This window comes from Petaurus breviceps, unplaced genomic scaffold, assembly GCF_028583685.1.
Source record: "Petaurus breviceps papuanus isolate PSGF00001 unplaced genomic scaffold, PetGlider_PUasm1.0 80, whole genome shotgun sequence".
NCBI lineage: Eukaryota > Metazoa > Chordata > Mammalia > Diprotodontia > Petauridae > Petaurus > Petaurus breviceps.
In genome coordinates, this window is record NW_027186540.1 from 14,633,884 (window position 1) to 14,654,317 (window position 20,434).

Consider the following 20,434-nt stretch of genomic DNA (forward strand, 5'->3'; position numbering starts at 1 on the left):
TCTTGGCCAGCAATTAGGATAGAGGAAGTTTTATATAGTGATTTAATGGTTTGTAATTTCAAATTTTGAAATTTTGAGGATTTCATTTGATCTTCATAAAAACTATTTTAGGTAAATATTATTATTGACTCCATTTTGCAGATCAAGAAACTGATATTTAAAAAAAGGAAGAAAATTAGCATTCATAAAGCACCTACTCTGGGTCAGGCCAGTACTGAGCTTAGCACTTTACATATCTTTCATGTTTAACCTTGAAACAACCTGCAAATTGGTTGTTGTTGTTACAAATCAGGAGCTGTTATTATTCCCATTTTACAGTTGAGGAAACCAAGGCAAATAGAGGTTAAATGACTTCTCTAGGGTCACACAGCTAATAAGTATCTGAGGCTAAATTTGAACTCAAGGTCTTTCTCAAGGCCTAGCATGCTTATCCCTTATAACACCTAGTAATACCTGGAAACCATAATAAAATGACAGCGAATAAAAATCTCCTTATTTCTGAAAATCTTGAAGAATGAAGCATTCCCTTCCTCCTTCACCCACCTTTCTGCCCTAAAGTCTTTTCTTCTTCTGACCAACCCTTACCAGTTTTTTTTTTTCAAAACATTCCTATATATTGATTGTCTCCAGCCCTCTTTCTGTATATCCTGTCAATCAATAAGCATATATAAATACCTGCAGTGTGCCAGGCACTGTGGTAAACATTGGTGACACACACAAAAAAAGATGCCAAAAACTTTCTCAGTCCTCAAAGAGCTCACAATCTAATGAGGAAGACAATACACAAACAAATGCATAGAAACTCAAAATCGGAACAATTAACAGAGAGATGGCAATAGAATTAAAAGGATTGGAAAAAGGCCATCTGTAAAAGATGAGATATTAGTTGTGATTTAAAGGAAGCCAGGAGAGCAACCAGTTGGCCCAGTGGATAGAGCACTGTGCTTGGACTCTGTAAGATTTATTTCCCTGAGTTCAAATCTTGCCTGAGGCAGTTACCAGCTGGTTGACCCTGGGCAAGTCACTTAACCCTGTTGGTTTCATTTCCTCATCTGTAAAAATCTGTAAAATGGAGATTAAAATGGCAAACCACTCCAGTATCTTTGCCGAGAAAATCCAAAATGGGGTTACAAAGAGTCAGACACAACTAAAATGACTCAACAACAGAAGGTAGATAGAGATGAGGAGGGAGAACATTTGATTCATGAGAGGCATCCAAAGAAAATTCCTAGAGCCAAGAGATGGAGTGTATTATTGATGAAATGGCCAGTGTTGATGGTTCAAAGAGTACATGGCAGGGAGTAAAATATGAGACTTTTCTTTGGTTCTACTGTAATTCCTAAAATGGGATGTGCACAGATGAACATAACACTCTATATTTGAACCCATCAAGGGCAGAGTACAATGAAACCATCACCTCCATTATGTCCAGATAGTATGTCTCTTAATAAAACTCTAAGATCACATTAGCTCTTTTGTGTACCATTCTCTACCATTATATATTGAGCCCAAAATCCACTACCTCCATTCAGATCCCTTTTAAGTGACTATTATCAAGTGTTGCAGGGTGGTGAAGGACAATGAGGATAGAATTTTAAAAGTCACTGGATTTAGCAATATGGAGGTTACTTACTTTCTCACACTTTTCAATTCTACCTCTTTACAAAATATGTCCTGTCTGCCTTTTAACATGTAAGGAGTCCCCTATTATTAGTTGTTGTTCAGTCTTTTTCAATCTTATTCAAGACTTTGTCACCTCATTTGGGGTTTTCTTGGCAGAGACACTAAAGTGATTTCCTATTTCCTTGTCCAGCTCACTTTACAGATGAGAAACTGAGACAATTAGGGTTAAGTTAATAAGGGTCACACAGCCTGTAAATTTATGAGGCCAAATTTGAATTTAGTCTTCCTAACTCCAGTCTCAGAGCTCTATTCACTGTGCCACCTTGCTACCTCCTGTTATTATGGGGAGACAAAAAAGCACACATCTTTTATTTTAGCCTAGATAATGCTTAATTCCTTCTTTTTTTTTCTTTCAATGACAAAACTTCTTGTATAATTTTATTTTAAATTTATCTGTTCATATGATGTATTCCCATATTAGACTGTAAGTTCTTGCCTGGAACTCTTCCTTGGAGACTAGTGTAATGCTTTATTTCTAATAAATATTTGCTGTTAAGCTGAATAAATTAAAAGTTTCAGGAGTGGGTGATACCAAATCGAATTAAGAACTCATTGAGTCCCCAGGCAGATTATCACATGCTAATTTTATTCTAAATCATATGGATTCTAATTCTGATATTTTGCATCTTATTTATATCTTGTTTTCTAAGCTTCAGTACACCCTGCCCCAACTGTTCTACTTTTGGCCCATTGTAATTGAATCTATTCTGTCTGTGTGACTCATTGATTTTCTGTTTCATCATGTGGAAGTGAGGATTGATATTGGTTCAGGGATACATTTATCACATTGAAGAAAGGTTTTAGAATATTGTCTTTTGGGTCTCATTTCTTAACTATCTAAGGAACTGAGCCAAACATATAAAAGTGAGAGGCATTCCCCAATTTACCTTGTTAAGGTTGCATGTAGTATTGAGGAGTTGGTGATGTCTAGGTTTTTTTTTCCCCTCCCAAAGCATTGCATGTAGTTTGGAGGCTTTTTAAACTTTCTCTTTTGTGTGTAACTAATTAGAAATTTCTCAAAAAATCACACATTTATTTGGTCCACTTTTCATTGCAGAGAAGGTATGCATGAATAATTTCCATTATTTCACATCTACTCCTTGAACATAGCATAAAATTAAATTAAATGCTAGGTCTTCTTTTACTGAATAATTGGAGTCCATATCTCTCCAGTGGGCCTATTTGGTTTTGTCTACATCATCTGTAGATGTTCCCTGATAGAAGCTGTGAGAATTCAAAAGGAAAAGAATTATTTTGTTTGTTTGTTTTACCCAGTATTTTAATGGCTTATAAGTTCATATTATTTAGTCAACTTCAAATCTTTGTGGTTTTAATGTGATTTATTGAGTAGAGAAGTCATTTATTCAGGGAACATGAGCTAGGCCAAAACAAAATCAGATATATTTGCTTCAAATATTAAGATAATTGAAGGGATTTGTTTGGGTTTCATCATACAAATAATTGTTTCAGTTCTTTATTTCACTTGACATATAGTACAATACATGAAAAATTCAAAGTGTAACTATTTTGAATTTTTGAGGTATGTTATTGAACTTGTGATGAAGTGTGAAGTAGAAAGCCTTGTTACATTTTCAAATGAAACTCTTACCATGTTTTCTAGCATTAGCACTTTCAGTTTCACATTCACCTTGTTATCTTTGTTCTGATCCCTAAGCTTTTTAGATTTTTTGTACTTTTTCAAGATAATGATGTGATGAATATAGCTTGAGTTACTTCTAGAATTTTGTAACTTTGAAATAATCACTTAATGTGTTTTTACTATGGAATTAACTTTATATGTGTATATGACCTATTTATGGAGGGAAACATTTTAACAATCTGTTAGGCTTCAAATACTAGAGAAAAAAATATGCTAGAGTAGAAAGTATACAAGCTCTAAATATATGATCCTGTGTAAAAAAAAATTCAAAATTTCAATACTTTTGAGATCAATACTTTTTTAAAGTCATACTGGGTCTACAGAATGGTGTCATAGTTCATAGACTGGTACCTTAGATTGGAGATTTACCTTAGGTAAGATGCTTGGAAGTCTCATAAAAGCTTCCTTTTAATGAAAACCTCTTTAAGCTCCCTAAAAATTAATAATACCTATGAAATATTTACTAGGCAGTAGTAATATTGCAGGTTTTCATTCAAGAGATTAGATTTGTGAACTTTGGATTCAGTGCAATATGAGTTTTTCCAAGAAGTGATGAATTAGAGATTGGTTCTCTGTGATGGGAATTGTCTCCAAACTGTGTAAAAGGACAGGCACATTCACAGGAAAATGAACTGGGGATATTAAACAAAAGCAATAAATTTGATCCAATCACAGAATAATAAAGAGTATTTTGGATAGAATTTTGGCAATTTTCTCTTAAAATAGCTTTTATTGCTTCACAAGTAAGCAAATCTGTGAGAAATTTTGGTAGTATACTAGTGAGGGTATAACAATAACATGGTATATAAAAAAGTATTTTTAGTATGTGTGATCATACATATAATGGAAATAGATGTACCTTTCTGGGGACAGGATAATATGATTTCAGTTTTCTCATGATTTAAATCTGTTCTTTTCCGCATCAAAGTAGTTAAAAGTTGCTGGTGAATATCTCATTTGTGGAATTTATCAAGCAAAATAGCATAACCAAAGCATGCCTTAATGTTAAGTACCAGAAAAACGTAAAACATCAATAAACCAACTTGGATTTTAACAAAAAAAAATGTTGGAAAGATTACCAATTCTAGACTAGCAAATGTAACCATGAAATTCTTATAGAACTTGGCAAAGGAAAGACAAATGAGCTGTTGATAGAAAGCTTAATGAAGGGAAACACTGATACTTCAACTCAGTCAATATTGAGAGATTGAACAGAATTAGAAAGAAAGTAAAACAACTTTACTTGAAAAAATATAGGTAGAATGGAAGGAAGAACAGAAACTGACAAGCTATATCTAAGACCATTGCTTCCATCAATATGAAATGCTATAGAAATTGACAAGAAAGTAGTGTGTACTAAAAGAAAATCAAATAAGATAAATGTGAAAGGAAATATATTTTGGGAATTGATTGACATGTCAAAAGGAGAAACTTTAAAAAAATAAAGGTAATCAAATCAACAGATATATATATATATGACTCATTTTCAAATTCATAATTTGAAAAAACTAATAAATTCTATATATTTAAATATAATATTTATAAATTGAGTATGTTAAAAGGTATACACTTTTTAGGAAAACTGTGAGATTCTTCCTGAGTAATTAAACCATGGCAAATTTTTTCTTGATAAAGGTAGTGTGGTCCACGTCATGCAATATGTTCTGAGATTTTAGTATGATCATTTGCAATAATTTCAAAATCTCAAATATGCAGGTGAACTTGAAAAGGGGGCCAAAGTAATGAAGATTTGAAGAGTATATTAGGAATATAAAGGAACTGTATAATATGCATACCTTCATATAATAAACATTATAACTTCTGTGAAACCTCATAATGATTGAGTCTAATTCTTTTTAGGGCCTTATAAGTATAACAGATTTTTTCATTCTCTGTGGGGAAGTGAAGGGTATTACTTATTATCTAATTTGCAAATCGAGCTGATATTAGGGTTACGAATTATAAAGCATGGATAAGTCACTGTTCTTTCTTGCCTTGATATATGAATTCAGCCAATAGCTACTTGAATAAAGGTAAAAGGCAGTAATTCATTAAAAGACAATATATTACTCTTAGTTTCAATATCCTTATACATATGTTGTATCAGATTAAAATGTCAAAAATGAAACATTGATTCTTGTAGCCACTGGATTAAAACTTTCAGGTCTCATATAACTTTTTTGTTGTTTTGTTTTTTAATTTAAAGGGCTTCCCTTATCTTCCTGTTGTGGTGTAGCCAACTACTTGAAATTCATGTGAGTTGGTGGGAGAATTACCATTTAGAATAAATATAAGGATGACTTAGTAGGATGTCAAAGAAATATAACATTTTGTTGAGGTATTTACTAAGAATTATGTATTTCTTGATTTTTAATGAATTCTCTAATTTTGTGAAGGTCTTTCATTTTGTAAATGTGCAAATTTGTCTTAATTTGGTAGTCCCTGCTTTCTCAATATCAGTGGTTTTACATTGTACATGCTAAAGTATAATTTAAAGGAATACATTTATAGATGCATATATATACATATATATATATATATACATATCAGAAGCTTGCTTATTTTCCCCCTCCTAATAAAATTTTATGTTTTAAATTATTTTTGCTCTAAGGGACCAAATTGTAGAGCTGGGGCTTTTGGTGTGTGTGTGTGTGTGTGTGTGTGTGTGTGTGTGTGTGTCTGGGGAAAGTGTATGGACCCCTTCTCAGAATGATGTTTTAAAAAACATACCAAAAAATATAAAAGATTAGAAGGAGGACCAGTTACAATGAAATGAAGCTGATACACGGACAGAGACTTTAAATTTGTAGAGCCCAGGTTAAGAACACCTTCTATAAAGGAAGAAAGAAATTTTTTACATCTGCTTGTTTTGGCCACATCTGGGATTGCTGAGATTTTATGTAAACTGATTTGGAGAGAACTGAAAGGAGAGGTGTTGAATTTATAAATTAACTGTTTTTAAATTATTGAAACAAGTAGATTACTAAAGCCTTGACAGACAGAACTCCTAGGATTCAATCTTACTTTGCACCTTTACTGGATGAATGATCATGGACAAATATCTTCAATTTTCTGAGTCTTGTTTTTCTCAGTTATAAAATGAAGGAATTAGACTTCCTTCTTTAAAATATATGCTCCTCTGGAAGCAGAAATACACACACATATAGAGATTAATTCATCTGCAAATTAAATTCATTTATAGTTTAAGATTTGCATTAATTTTAGAATACTTTTATTGAAATAATATTAATGTTCTAATGAAATTAGTTTAAATAGCTACTTATATCTGTTTCAGAGATATAAAACATTATGTTCAGTGTCATAATAACAGACCTTTCCAGAAATGTGTTTAGAAAATGGTTTGAGTAACCCAATTTTGAATAATGAGACAAATGTTATCTGCTTAAAACTTTTTTTTCATTAAAGTCTACTGTTCTTGTTAGAAATTTTATTTGCTTCCTTCTCTCCAAAGATTATAAGGTGCTTAGGGCAAGTGACAACTGCTCTTGATTTAAACAGATTAATATGTATGACACTAGAACACATCTGATCTCTGCTTCTTAAAATCACCAGACAATTCTCTATTTTAAAACTAGCTGATACACACCCTTAAGTACCAGACAGAGTATATAGCTCATTGACAGTATCACTCAAGTCCCCAGGAGACTTGTTATCCCCCTCCTTCTCTTGAATATGATTAGTTAGTTTCAATGTGTTTTGATCCTTCATTGTTAATTCACCAAGCCAGATGTATATGTGGCCTCCAATCTCAGAGTGCATTAATGCATTCTCAAAACTAAGGCAAAGATAGATTTTTCACATCTGATTAAATCTTTGTCTCTTAGCGGGACTTCTCCCCCAAGATTTCAAGGAAAGGTATGTGTGTATAATAAAACCGGGAAGTACATTTTATTTTAATTCCGAACTGTTTGATTTCTGAAAGCCTCATAAAAAAAAGTGAAATAGGATTTTAGGGGAACTGCAAGTTCATTCCCTCCCTTCAAAAACCATTCTTTTGTCAAAATGCCATAATCCCAAAACAAGAAGGAATGAAATTAAATCAAAAGATTGTACAAAAGGAAAAACTTTGTGAATAAAAGGTGTTTAAACACAGGGAGTAGCTCTCTAAAGGAGGATACCAAGATCATTATCCTAAATATAGTAAAAAACAAAATCACTAATTTGTTTTTTTTAATAATGGACACATTTACTTTCCTAAAGAAAGCAAGCTAGATCAGATTAGATAATTAGAGGATTTAGAACTTCAAGTGAAGTTGGAGCTCACCAGATTCAATCTATTCATTTTACAGATGAGGAAATTAAAGACCCAGAGAAGTGAAATAAGTTCTTTAGCTTACGGTAATAAGTAGAAGAGTTAGGATTTGAACCCATGTATTGTAGAGCCAAATCCATTCCTTTTTTTTTTCACTTTATCACATTCCTCTACCAAAATTTCTTCCAGTTTTCTGAGTCTTTAATGGAAATGAGTGATAGCGGATTATGATTAAGTATTGTATGTGTGTGTGTTTGTATGTGTGTATGCTGAGTTCCTACTCATACAAATCAGAGTGCTAGGTTCTATGAAATATCCAGCAGTGTCTGGCATCATCTCCATTGTCAAGGTGATTATAATCCAACTGAATAAATAAAATATGTTGAAGACTAATATTACTACTATTCATTACCATAAATAGTGCTTTAAAGTTTGCAAAGTACTTTATATGTATTATCTCACTTGGTCCTCACAAAATTCCTTTAGGGGTTTGAGGCTTGAAACAGACATTTAGTTTGGTTTTATTATAAAGTTAATGCTACTATTATCCCCATAATCAATGCTTTTTATTATCTCCTTTTTGCAAATGAAGAAATTGAGTATGATAATGGTTAAGTAACTTGCTGGGGGTGAGGCTGGGGGTCATATAGCTAGTAAGAATACTCATGTCAAGGTTGTTGCCTCTGCTCACAGCAGGATAGAAGCTATTACTCACATTCTTGTTTTCCTATATTGCTTACTTATAAAGAAAATGATCATTAACTGAATTTTACTGTGGTGTACATAATCATACTGAGATATTTGGATGTTTATGTTGTAGATTATTCCCCCTTTTATTCCAATTAAATTTTCTAATGAGCTTCTGTTTAGAATGAAACATATCTGAGTTCATTTCCAATTGTAGTATTGATTCACATTCTTAGCATTTTATTACTTCCTGCAATGTTACCTACTCCATAGAGTTGTTTACATGAAACAATGTTTGTCATGTGCTTAGCACAGTGTCTGGTACACAGTAGACCCCTAATAAATGCTTGTTCCCTTGCTCCTTAAGAAATTGTTTTTTTTTGTTTTGTTTTGTTTTTCCTATAACAAAGGCATGGATTGAAGGTCTTGTCCTGTTCTGCAGAAAGTGGCTTTGTAAAATATAGGAAATGGTATTTCTTGACTATAGGTTATTAGTATAAAGTTAGTGATTGAATTTCAAAATATGTGGCATAGCCAAATTTACTTCTGTTAAAGCTTATATTTCGGCATGAGAACTATATGGATATGCTCCAGTGAAGAAATGAGCTCTAGTTGAGAAAAATAAGTGGTGTTTTTCAATTCCATACACCTAAGAGATGCATTGCCTTCAAGGAAAGAAGGCCAGTTATTATATAAAGTATTTTAGCCATTTTCCAGACTGAAATAAGACATTTTAAGGTTCTAAAGATACAATCATTTATTTCAAATATGAGGGTGCATTATGTATGTAATAGAAAAGAGACTTGCACCTTAGTATTATATCTGAAGAGGGTAAAAATAAAATACCCTCTATTTTTTAGTGGTATGTAAAAATCATCTTCACATGTTATCTCAATTTATCATAGTAATAACCCTTTGAGGTAAGAAAGTTTTAGTAAGGGTTATTGTAATAATGCTATTAAATATTGTGATATGATTATCATGTTATGATAAGGATCTTATAATTATATTATAAGAAGATATTTGAAACTCTGATATTTGCCTGATATCAAAACAGTGATTTCAAGAGTAGAGGCAAAACAAGAATTCTTGTAGTCAAATTGTTATTCCACTGCTTTGTCATTTTCATGGAACCATGGGGTCCTAAATCATAGTGTTCAAGATGATTACAGAGCCAGAAGATAGAAGATTAGCCACTTTAGACATACTAAAAGTTAAAGTGCTGGAGGATACATGAATTGGAGCTGGATAAATGGCCAGTCCTCTGTTCTACATATGAATTTTCTACCAGCTATATATCAAAATCTCCAAAACCTCCAATAATCCCCTGTTGACACCTTTGAATCCTTCTATTAACAGACACAAACTATGACATTGGCTCCCATTTTTCTTCTTGTAAGGGATTTCTCCTATTAGATTGTGAAGTGGTTTTCTTTGGTTTCACCCCTTGCGTATTTCATGGTCAGCAGATGTCATTAAGGGGGACAGCTGTGTTACAGGCTTTATCCAGGTGGTAACTCTATAGGAAGCTAAAGGAATAGGAAATAGGGCCAGGTAACTCAGTTTTACAGGTTCTGGGGAATAGACAAGGACAACGAGCTTTTAATATTTATACCTAAATTAGCTGTAGGAATAAGGCTTATCTCCTCATTAGTTTTCTCACATACTCTGGTGCATTCTGTTCTCCCCATCCACAGTATGAGTTGGGTTTCCATTGCCTCAGATGCGATTAGATAGATTAGATCTGGCCTGTCTATCCCCCTATACCTTATTAATCTTTCATTTACATTGAGATTAGATTAGATTCCATTAGTCAAATCCACTGAAAAGGGTCTGTTCATTTTAATATTTATGAACACTCTTCAGTTCTTAAACTAGATTCTTATTGTCTGGACTCTTAATTGGATCAGTGGATTCTCTCTTTTTTTATTAAAATTTTGCTTTCCAGAGATTAGTGGCACTGAACAAAATAAGACATGTCTTACTTAGCTCCTGTGTTAAATTCATCTATTTTAATTGTCATCTCTTTCACCATAATATGAAAATTACCCTTATTATAAAGGTTGGAAAAGAATAAACTGTCTTGTAACAAACTCTCGGAATCATTATGGAGTCCTAGAAAATTTATATTTTGTGAATTATAAATGTTATCTTGGGATTTCTGCATTAGGAAACAGTATTTCAAAAAATATATATTAAAATTGAGGGTCCCTCAATTCCCTTTATAAGGATTTCTTTATTTCTTGAATTATTACATTAAGATCATCACATTTTTGCATTTGATAAGGAATATATATATATATATGAATTTAGATGCATCTTCTATTAATATTTGAGTCACTGTTTGTAAATTATTGCTTTTATTCAATTTAATAAACATTTATCAGGGATTTACTATGTGCCAGGCACTATGCTAAGTACTGAGGATAAAAATAAGAAAAAAGCAAGACAGTCCCTGCCCTTATGGAGCATACAATCTAATGGGGAAAGACAATACACTGGAGGCTGGAAAGTAGAGTGGCCACCAGGGGGATGGGTACAGCAGGTGGTGCCCAATATCAAAGTATTTTTCTTTGCTTTTTGGAGGGGGGAGGGCATGGCACTTGGGGTTAAGTGACTTGCCCAAGGTCACAAGGCTAGTGAGTGTTAAGTGTCTGCAACCAGATTTGAACTCAGGTCCTCCTGACTCCAGGGCTGGTGCTCTACTCACTGCACCACCCAACCACCCCTAAGTACAACAAAGTAGAGAGAGCTAGGAGTCCAATTTCTGCTTTCTATAAAGTAAGCTTTTGAGTATTCTACCCTGCAAACTTCCAATCAGAGGAGAGAGGAGAGTGATTAAAGAGAGAACACAGTATGATGATATTTTCCATATATAAAATAATAAAATTATTCAGCATAATTGTTGTCAGCATCTTCTATGATTATTTTTTGTTTTATCTTTTGTTCCAAGGATAAAAGTCCCAAGTAGTGTAAACAGTTTGGCATCAATGGCCTCCTTTGGATCAAGAGCACAGGAGCCAGCTAAGATCAAGAAAAGTGATTACAGTTTTCCTAGAGTCTAGTGAGTGATGAAAGAAAACTAGATTTAGAATCGGATGACCTGGAACTAAATCCAGTCTCTGCTATGTACAACCTTTATGATCTCAGACAAGTCATTTAATCTTGTTGACCTTCAGGTTTTTCATTGATAAGATGAGTGGACTGAACTAAATGATCTCTAAGGAGCTCTCTTCAGGCTTTAAATCTGGTTGATTGGTTGTTGTCCTTCATCTTTGAACTTAGAAAAAGAGGATTGCTTTACTGTGATTTCAAGTGAATGGTGCCCTTTTACATCTTACCTAATCAGGATAATTTTTTTTTTAAATTATAAGATCCTTAAAATATCCTTTGTTTTTCTTGACTTCCCTTTTACATCCTTCCACATTTCAAAAAACATATTGTTTCCACTATTGGTACTGATCTGATTCCCAACCCCAGAACCAGGACAACAAAAATATTGAGTGAAACAATGATAATAATATCAACACCCACAGTAATATATAAAACATTGTTTATCATCTGCTTGAATAAGTTTGTCTTTTCCTATTTTATAGAAAATATATGAAAACTTTCTTATTTAAATCATTAATTGAGAAGTTACCATAGTGATTAATGCATTTAGAAAATAGACCAGTGACTACAGAATTATTTACAATCACCATAAAACTGAAAGTAATTTTTCATTCTTTTTATGAAAATAAATGATTATCAGACCTGTATACAAAATAGCTTGTCTGGCTTCTTAGATTTGGAAACATAAGGATATTAATTTTTTCATAATTTAAATTACATTATTGTAAAATGGTATTGTTACTGAAGTAGTGAAATATACTTTCTATAAATTAGATTGCTCTTCAACTTGCATAGAAGTATAGATATTTGGATATCTCAGTAATTTTAATAATTTCTTTAAAACTGTGAACCAGCTTCACAAAAAAAGCTGTTAGTCAAAAGTCCTAGACCCTCAACAAAGCCACCTTTATATTATAAATTAATTGTAACAAAAGCTCTCTCTCCCCTTCCCCCCTCTGCTGAGAGCCTATCTACTTCATTAGGGAACTATTGCTGACATTTGTTCAGAGATTATAAATAGCTTTAAGGCTTTTCAAATAAAGTTATACATTGCCTTCAGCGAATAGTGGGCCCTATACACTGAATAAATCATCAAAAGTATATGCCAACTCTATTTAAAAGGGAGCAATAGTGCAGTGTTTTATTGATTAAACTTGTAGAGAGGAAAAAAAATTGAATTCAGAGCTTGTCAAGGTTTCTCTACTCCATGTCATAAACAAGATAGAGAAATAAAACGTGTGTGTTTCTGTGGAATTAGCAGACAAGAAAGATGCTTCTTTTGTGTGATGATGAATTTAGGTTTTCCTTTGTTCTGGTGACAAGCTTCACTGAATAATGGAAGAATACCGTAAAAGAGATGCTCTCCAAAGCCCAAGGCCAGTTTTTGAAAACCGAGTGTAAGCATAATGGAGCTGTGTATGTGCTGTTTTGACTCAATTATCAGTCAAAATCCTCTTATGCTATTCAGAGTCGAGGCCTAAAAGTCAAAGTATGCTATTCCAGCTTTTGATGCTTAGAGTAGGTTTGGCCTTGACAATTCATAAAAGATTCATTTTAGCAAAATCTGCTATTTCAAGAAGGAAGAGTCATTATTCACATCTTTAAAAGCTCATAAAAACTGCATACGTAAATTTCACTTTTGAAAGTAGCTGTGATACACTTCTGTAAGTTTTTAAGGCCTGGTCCAGATGAAGGTTAGATCTTGTTAAGTTTCACATAATGGAAAATTTCTACATTGTCATTCATATATGACTGATCTCAGCCTACTGCCCTGAGGGTAAAGAACGTTGGTCAAATGGGAGAACTGGTAATGGAGAATATGAATGGCTCAGTGCAAGGTATGACCACAGTAGGCAAGGCAGCATGGTGGTGTAGAGTGCTGGGCATCTGAGACCTTCTATCTCCTTATATGTAAAATGAAGGGCTTAATGATGTGTAAGATCCCTTATGATGCTGTGGTTCTATGAAAGGCTAACCCAAAGCATTGAGTCCAATGCCTCAATGATCATGAGTTAATAGCATATATTTCCATATCAAAGACAATGCAATTAACAGACAGCCACTTCTTTTGTCCATACTTTTAAAATTGCCTAGGTATGTTCAGTGAAGAAGTGATATTTTATTTATTTTATTACACTGTTTCTTTTGGACCTGGATAATGACTATGCTTCCTTTCTATTGTCTGAGGACCAGCTTAGATACATTTGAAGAGGCTTCTCAGATTAACCGCAAAAAGATAGATTTTTCAAACCAAGCAATTTTCAGAGAATATCTATCTGCACAGAAGGTTTGTAATCACTGTTGGTAGAGCAGAGAACCACATCTATACAATCTAAGATCTGTGAAATATTAAAGGAATATTGAACAAATAAATTTTGAAAATTTCTCATCAATGTAATACAATAAACATTTAAATGCCTGGGCACTGGGGATACAAAGAAATAGACTACCACTATTTGGTCTATTTCCAAAGATGAATAGAGGAAAGGGAAAAGAACATATATGTTCTAAAATATTTATATAGCTCTCTTTGTGGTGGCAAAGAACTGAAAATTGTAGGGATGCCCATCAATTGGGGAATTGATGAACAAGTTCTGGTATATGATTGTGGTGGAATACTGCTGTGCCTTAAGAAATGATGAGCTCAATGAATTTAGAAAAACATGGAAAGAGTTGCACAAAAATAGGAAGAGTGAAATGAGCAGAACTAAGAGAACATAGCATATTTTATGTAACAGCAATATTCTAAGAATGACTTTGGGTGAATAAGTTATTTTGTCTATTATAATATATTATGTGTAATATAATTATAGCCCGCATTAACTATAGAGAACATAAAAAGAAATACAATATCTGCATCTAAAGAACGGGTAGACATATGTATACAATATCTATATCTATAATATAATAATATATATATACCTATTTGTGTCTAACAGTAGCCATGGAGTATGGGGGGGGAGGGCCGGGGGACAGAAAAAGAAAATAAATTTCCCTGATAAATTTGTTGTATATTTGAAAGGAACAGCAAGTTGTTTATATTGGACTTGCAGTTTCATATACAATCATCTTTTCTTATTGTACTATGTTAAGTAATTATTCCATATATTAAAAATAAAATTTAAAAATAAAACAGACCTTTCCCTCAAGAAATTTCTATCTCCTTTAAAATTCAACCTGAAGCAAATGTTAATTAGAAATAGCATTTATCTATTATTTATAATGAGTGATATTGCATTCAGGAGGAAAAACAAGTCTTTGAGCAGAAATTCCTTTATTTAAAGCCAAGGCTCTTCAATTAAGATCCCTAGACCTCCAAGGGATCTACATAGATAGATTTCTGTAAATTTGTTTTTAAATATTTTGATAACTATATTTCAGTATAATTGGTTTCCTTTGTAATCTCACATACTTAATTTAATGCATTTCAAAACAATTTTTTCTGAGAAGGTATCCACAGTTTTCACCAGGGGTCTATGACACAAAAGGCTAAGGACCGCTGCTCTGGATTATAGATTTAGCTGCCTCGTCTGATCTCTTTCTTTTAGAAATTACAAATCTGAGGTCTTCAGAGATTTAGTAACTTGCCTGGGTCACACAGGCAATACATGGCACAATCACTTTTTGAACCAAGATCCTGACTCCAAATCCAGGAGCACTTTTTAATGTACCAGAATGTTTATAAAAGCAAATGGTATTTACAAAAGTCAGGATCTTAAAATAAGTAATGAACACAAGCAAGAGACCTTGCAACCCTGAGTTGTTAAACAAATCCTCATAATAAATCTTAACAAACAATATTCTTTGAACATGTGTGCGTTTGCATGTGTAGGGACACAAAATGACTACATATATATCACCTTCACACACACCTATATATCTTTATCTATGGTTGTTAAGTAATTTTTCAGTCATGTATGACTTTCTGTGACCCCCTTTGGGGTTTTCTTGGCAAAGATACAGGAATGGTTTGCCATTTCCTTCTCCAGTTCATTTTATGAATGAGGAAATGAGGCCAAGAGGGTTAAGTGACTTGTCCAGGGTCACACAGTTAGTAAATGTATGAGGCCAGGTCTGAACTCAGGAAAATGAGTCTTCTGAACTCCAGGCCTGGTGCTCTATCCACCTAGCTCTGTGGGTGTATGTATATATGTATGTGGATGTATATATATTTTCAAGCTACTGAAGGGAATGAACTAATCTACAATAAAATTGTAGCATTTAGGATACTGAAAGGTATGTGTGTGTATGTGTGCATGTATGTAAAGGTGATATATATATATATATATATTTATAGATACACACACACACTCATAGTATGGAAGGGAGAGTGAACTTAAGACCTTAAACAAAATTTGTTTTCAACATAATGATGAGTTCATTAACCTACTGATTTATTGGAATTTGTGACCTGCATGCAACTTAAGGAAAGCCTGAATTGTTAACACTGATTTTCTGAATCTTTTACAATCTTCTTTATCTGAATGATAAAAAAATAGTGAATTCAGAAGATCTGGACTTCAGCCCTACTTTTGCGGGAGTATGGTTAGTTGACTGTGATCTTGGGACAAGTTATATAACTTCTCTGAGCTTCAACTGATAATTCTGAGGAAATACACTGTAAGATTTCTTCAGGTTCTATACATTTATAATTATATCTAATGAGAAAAATATATTTCTGAAAATAACTTAAAAATCATTTATCTGTTTAAAGAAAAGCTGAGATCTGGTTTTGTAAAAGACAAACTACTAGGGAAAAGTTCTAACAGTCCTATATTTCATGTTCCCTGACTTCTTTGGACCAAGAAAGAAATGAAAGATCAGTGATTACTATTTTCTAAAGCTGAGTGAGACTTTAACCCCAACACATTAGCTCTGAGACTTTTTGGTTCTACGGTCCATTATAGCTCTCACCTTTATGATGCAGGGTTCCAGTATGTGACCAGAGGTAGGCCATCTTCCCACCTAAAAGGCTGTTCTGTCCCTTTACCTTTTCTTCCTTTTGCCCCTTAGCATTTTTCTTCCCTTCAGTACATATATTTTTTTTGGAGAGGTGGGGGTGTTCTGGATCTGTGATTTCAGTAGCATGAGAGACTCTCTCATCTGATATACCAGCAACCCCTCTGTTACTTACAAGTATATCTACTTAAAATTCATTTGACTGGACTAGGTAATTTCTAAACAAATGAAAAACCCTCACACAATACAAATAGTACATCCTTTGTCATACATCATAGCATTAGAGTAGAAAGGAAAATACATACCCACACACAAGTCCTTTGCCATGAGTTTCCTCAACTGATTTTTCAACAAACAAGAATAGTTCAGTTTTTAAAACTGTGCTGGGCAAGGCTTCAATTAAATAAAAGAATCAAAAATAACAAATAATCTATATAGGAAACTTACAGAACAATCCCTGAAGGAGCTTTTATCTAATTTTCCTTCAAGGAAACTCACAATATGAAAGTAAAATCTGTGCTTTGTGACATTTTGCCCACCACAAACCTATACTTAAAAAAAAGAAAAGGCTGTGATTCACATCAAGACAAATCTTAAGTTTGCTAGCAGTAAAGATACTCAAAGCAAAGGGCATGGGTATGGTGTGTGTGTGTGTGTGTGTGAGAGAGAGAGACAGAGACAGAGAGAGAGACAGAGAGAGACAGAGACAGAGAAAGAGAGAAGGGAGAGGGAGAGACAGACAGACAGACAGACAGAAACTGAGACTGGGAGAGACAGACACTCAGGCAGAAGACCCTCCCCATCTGGCAAACCTTTCCACTGATGCAGATCAGCATCCTTTCTGTAACTTGAAGAAAATCATAGTTTCCTGAGACTACTGAGAAGTTAATTGATTTAATCAGGGGTAAAAAGCTGTCATATCTGTCATAGATGCTCCCTATGCCCAAGTCTTTCTGAATCAGAAACTGATTTCTTATACATTAAACTACATTAACTCAAACATACACAGACACACACAACATATGTGTATATATAGACATATTTATTTACACACACATGTGGATAGAAAAGTATAGCTGTATCTCTATTATCTATTTACCCATCTATCTAGTTATCTATCGATATAGGATATATATCTATGTATGACTTCACTAGTGTAGGGAACTCCCAGTGTGGAACCATTTCTTTAGATCAAACATTCATTCAGTTATGCATTATGGCTTATGAATTTATTATCTATCATTTGCATATGCAAACACTTGAGGGATCTGTGATTTCATCAACATAGGGACCTCATCAGTCATAGGGACTTTCTCTGCTAACTAGGTTACAGATGTAATCTGGGCATGTCTTGATAAGTCCTGAGGCACTGAAAGATACTTTGCCCTGTGTCCCATAGCTCAAATCTTTCAAAGATGAGATTTGAATTCAGGTCTTCGTAACTCTAAAACCAGCATTTTATCCATTATACAATTCTATCCCTCTCCTCCCCCCACCAAAAAAAATCAGAGTTAGATTTTAATTTGAAGAGAAAGAGAAGACATCTGAATGTATTTTATTTGGATAATTTAACTGAATCTCAATTATGCTATGATAACTTCAATATGTATTATTGTTTAGAATATTTCATCAAGGAAAAGTAGTTACAATATATTTTTCATGCAATTACCATGATGAATCATTTCTACAAAGGCTGTTTCTTCTAATAAAATTATGTAATAGATTGGACTGTATACAAATTATGAGCTATGTGTATGTGCCATTACATATGTTAGGAAGTGGTATTACTATCCTAATATTATTTTCTATATTTTTGTGTGTAAAAACTTCTATGAAAAAATTAAAGCAACTTCATCATATAACAAATAGGGGGAACAACAATAAAATGAAATTTGAATAATACTTTAATAAGTCTTGTTAAAGAGAGATGAATATATTTGTAGCCTTCAGTTAACTAAGATACACATGCCATCATATTATTCTAAGTGGAATACTAAGAAATATAGGCTAGCATTTGTATATCACCCAGGCTGGCATTGTTCTAACAGCTTTACAAATACTCTTATTCGATCCTCATAACAGTTCTGAGAGAGGTTAGGTGGTATTATTATCCCCATTTTACAGTTGAGGAAATAGAGGTTAAATAACTTTGCCCAAGCTCACGCTGCTGGATTTGAACTCTGGCCTTCCTGCCTGCAGACCCAATACTCTATCCATTCAGCCATCTAGCTGCCTCTGAATAAAGATAGTTCTTACATTTTAAAGAGATATATTTATAACTCCCAGATTTAAAAGTAATGGAGTACAGATTAAAAAAAGAAATTGAAATAAGTTTTTCATACTTTGCAATGTCTGTAAAAAGTACAAAATTTGGCGCAGCTAGTTGGCTCAGTGAATGGAACACTGGCCCTGGAGAAAAAAAAAAGTACAAAATTATCTCAATCTCTGAGAAAGGCCCTGAGGTATGATGGAAAAGGCATGGGCTTATTTTGTTTAACTTCATTCATTCATTCATTCATTTTGCTATAGAAGTTTCGGGGGAGGTGGGGATAGGAGCGTATTGAGAAATTGTCCTACTATAGGAAAAAAAGGCGTAAATAATCCATCTAAAAAATTAAAAAAGTGCCCTTAGAATACCTGGATTTGTCTTCCGGCTCTACCACTGGTGGCTACCTGTGTGAAAAAGAATGAGTTAACTAAACTCTCACAGTCTCTTTTTTTTTTCTCTCAGCTTCTCTGATATTGGGACAATACTGAATGTAGTTATATATCACAAGGTTGTTTTATATATATATATATATATATATATATACATATATATATATATATATGATGAGTTATATGCTAGCCACAGAGTATCTCATTGTGTATAACATATAAAGCCAGAAGAAAGAAATTCAAGATTGAATTAAATTTTATTTTCATGGTTCAGCATAATTAGAGTGAATTAATATAGAGGAAAAACATTTTGAAAATACTGTAATCAAGATTTGTTTGCAGAGTTTTTATTACAAAACAAATTAATTTTAGTAACAAATTACTATTGTAAGCCTATTTCAGAATTTTCATTTTTTGTCCAATTCTATATTTCCATACAGTTTTGTTTCTTATACAAAGAGCTAAGCTCACAGCCTACCTAGTCATTAAAAAAAAAAGTAGCTGCTATGCTACTAAGAAAAAAAAGACAAAGGGGAACAGTAGCAGCCCAGCTAACAAATAAAACCTTACCATGCTCAAATTAATTGAATGCCAGCTGCTGCCTAGGGTGAATTGAGAGACTTGGGGAAATTAAGCAGATATTCAGGACAGATTGGGGGATAATGAAGTTTATCTATATCATAAATAAACTCCATTGTTTGTTCAGTTGAATAGTACTGTAACATTCATAAATGTTTAAAGAAAAGCTCTGTCGCTCCCCTTCTGTATGCTATGTTGCATATTAATGTAAATACCCAAGAATAACGAGTATCCATTCAGGTCATCTCTGTGAATATGAATTTCCATATAACTGGTCACTTAGTGTTCATTGGATCATGCTTACGAATATGAATTTTCTGCTATCTACAAAACACTATGGAACTGGCCCAACTCATGAATATTAACATGCACACAACTGATCTTTTTGCAAGCAATCACATCCATAAAGATGAAAATCTTGTTAGCCTGTAATAATGAGCCCTGCTTTAGAATGCTGGTCCCAACCCTATTTTACAATTCACATGTATTTAGTTCAATGTTTTCTTTTTTCCAGTAGCATTTAAATGATAGTGTTTAGCACTTTCTTAAAACATTTCCCTACTTCCACCAAAAATAAAAGCACACCTGTATGTCTTTTTTTTTTTTTAACTTTAGTCCCGTTTGCTCTCAGATTTGCTGTAGAAGATAGTACATTATTGCTCCACGGGATCACCTGTCTTTATCCTTAGACCAGAGTCACTGTCCAGTCATTATCATAATTTCTCTATTCCAGAGATGCCTGATCTGATAATTTCCTGACAGATCATGAACATTAGTCACTTGATTTTATTATCTGTGACATGTGCAATGAATTAAAAAAA

General features: G+C 33.3%; 1 protein-coding gene across 1 annotated transcript in view; it reads left to right on the plus strand.

The window, feature by feature from the left end:
• LOC138175974 (voltage-dependent calcium channel subunit alpha-2/delta-1) overlaps nt 1–20,434 on the plus strand; it is a 429,565-nt gene that overhangs the window by 246,770 nt on the left and 162,361 nt on the right. The gene's annotated exons all lie outside the window — the stretch shown is intronic.